General features: G+C 56.0%; 1 pseudogene; it reads right to left on the minus strand.

The window, feature by feature from the left end:
* Window positions 1-2,233: 2,233 nt before the first annotated feature.
* Window positions 2,234-2,350, minus strand: LOC137311905 (U2 spliceosomal RNA; annotated as a pseudogene).
* Between the last annotated feature and the right edge of the window lie 150 nt (window positions 2,351-2,500).

Here is a 2,500-nt window from a genome sequence, read left to right on the forward strand (position 1 = left end):
CCGGTGGTCTCGTGGTCAGGACCGGGCTTCGAATCCCAGTCGGGGGGGGATGACTTTCTGCTGCAGATTAATTGGCATGAAGGAAAGTCTCCCCTCCTGAGCGTAAAGCTCCACCCTCACCACCACCGCCACCGCCTTTTCCTCCCCTTGACAAACGGACAGACAGACAGTCAGACAGTCAGTCCAGTTCGGGAGCGCAGCTTTCATTAAGCAATGGCATTTGTGACAACTCATCGTCTGACAGGTTGATGATTTCCCCACACGCCTCCTGCCGAATAAAAGGCTCACCCTCCCGGACACTACCCCCAGAATCACCCACCCCGCCCCCCCGGGGTGAATATTAAGCCCGAGAACACCGACTGTAACCAACCGCAGTGAAAAGTTGAAGTGGCAACTCATTAACCAGATTTATTTTGGGCAACTCATTAACCAGATTTTTTGTTCATTTGGTTTATGAGTTGCCAAGTGTAAATCTGGTTAATGAGTTGCCACTTCAACTTTTCACTGCGGTTGGTTACAGTCGGTGTTCTCGGGCTTAATATTCGCCCCAGGGGGGGTGTATAGCGGGCGATGGCCGGTGTGGAGTGCGTTTTTTGGGGGTTGATTTTCACTTTGCCTCGCTGGTGGAATTTGTGGGAGGCAGGCAAGGGGATTGGTGTGGGCTGGTGGGCGGCAAGGGAGATGCTTGCTTCGGGGTGTTATCCTCACTTTGGTCCGCTGGTGAGAGTAGGCAGCGGCAGGCTGGCAGGCAGGCAAGTGTGATGTAGTGTGGGGTGCAGTGCAGTGCAGTGCAGTGCGGTGCTGCCCTGTTGTTTATGAAAGGTTGTAATGACACTGCTTTGCAGCTGACCATGTCCACTGATTTGTGACGCCCGTATGGAGGCTGATATCTCAGGAGGGCCGAGGCCGATTTCCTCCGGGGACGGCTCGTCGCGTGCGGCAGGACGAGGCGCAGCGGACGGTACCGAGCGCTCGGAGGTGCGGCGCTGCCCGCCGGAGGTACAGCGAAAGGCTGCAAACCGCTTTCCGCCTGCTAACTCGGCGGCCGTCAGACCGACCGACTCCGCTTTACCACCGGAGCTAGAGTCGGGCAAGGGGCACCGAAGGGTACCGGAAGGATCGCGTTCGCACGACGGGAAGTCGACTAGCGGGCCGCCGAAAGCGAGCCGGGGGCCCCCGGTTTTTCTGTCCCACCTGGAGACTGATATCTCAGGAAGGCCGAGGCCGATTTCCTCCGGGGACGGCTCGTCGCGTGCGGCAGGACGAGGCGCAGCGGACGGTACCGAGCGCTCGGAGGTGCGGCGCTGCCCGCCGGAGGTACAGCGAAAGTCTGCGAACCGCTTTCCGCCTCCTCTCACCGCACGGCTCTCCTTTTCACCCACTGGCGGATTTTCACCCTCCGACTGCTCGCTACCGTCCGCTGCGCCTGGTCCGGGCCCTGTCCATTGTCATGTTAATGGCAGGGCGGGGCAGGACTGCTTTCACCAGGAACCCGGTTTTCTGGGTCAGAGGTTCCAGGGGACCTGTTTTGTGCGGACTTCCCTGTGTCCGTCCCTCCCTGCCTGCCTTCCCCCCAGGACTTCCTTCTGAACACCTTTGTCGTTTGAGCGAGGGCCAAAAGCCTGCCTGTGAAAGGGAAGGATCAGCCGGTCGGCCCCCTGTTGGTCGCTGCTGCCAGTGCAGCAGGCGTGCGTGTGTATTCGGCCTCGTGTCCAGGTCCCTCAGGGACTTGAGGCAACTCTCCCCGGTGGTCTCGTGGTCAGGACCGGGCTTCGAATCCCGGTCGGGGGGGATGGCTTTCTGCTGCAGATTAATTGGCACCTCTGAAAGAAAGTCTCCCCTCCTGAGCGTAAAGCTCCACCCTCACCACCACCACCACCGCCTTTTCCTCCCCTTGACAGACAGACAGACAGACAGTCAGTCCAGTTCGGGAGCGCAGCTTTCATTTGGAAGCAGACCCTGCTTGTTTAAAGTCAACGACGCCAAGTTATTTTGCACTTTGAATTATATCGCTACGTGCGAGCGGCACTCAGCCTTGGAGAAGAAAAAAATACCACTGAGCTGAGAAAGTTCTTTTTAAAAAGGTTTCCTTCCACAGCAGCTCTGAGTGAGAGAGAGAGAGAGAGAGAGAGATATCAGCTTTATTCTCAGTAATAATACACACACACACACACACACACACACACAGAGACACTGGGAAAGAGCTGATTTTCCTTTTGAATATCTCCCCACGGGGAGCTGCACCGTTCCCAGAAACACTGCAATACTGGGTCGATGCGTGGAGTGGACGGAGCAAGCCCCTATTCCATCTCCCTGTTCTAAAATTCAATTAAAAATAAAAGTAAATAATATGTGTGTGTGTGTGTGTGTGTGTGTGTGTGTGTGTGTGTGTGTCGGTGTCAGTATCAGTCAGTGAGTCAGTGTCTCTCTCTCTCTCTCTCTCTCTCTCTCACTCAGAGCTGCTGTGGAAGGAAACTTTTTTAAAAAGAACTTGCATATT

This window comes from Heptranchias perlo, unplaced genomic scaffold (genome assembly GCF_035084215.1).
Source record: "Heptranchias perlo isolate sHepPer1 unplaced genomic scaffold, sHepPer1.hap1 HAP1_SCAFFOLD_384, whole genome shotgun sequence".
Classification (NCBI taxonomy): Eukaryota; Metazoa; Chordata; class Chondrichthyes; order Hexanchiformes; family Hexanchidae; genus Heptranchias; species Heptranchias perlo.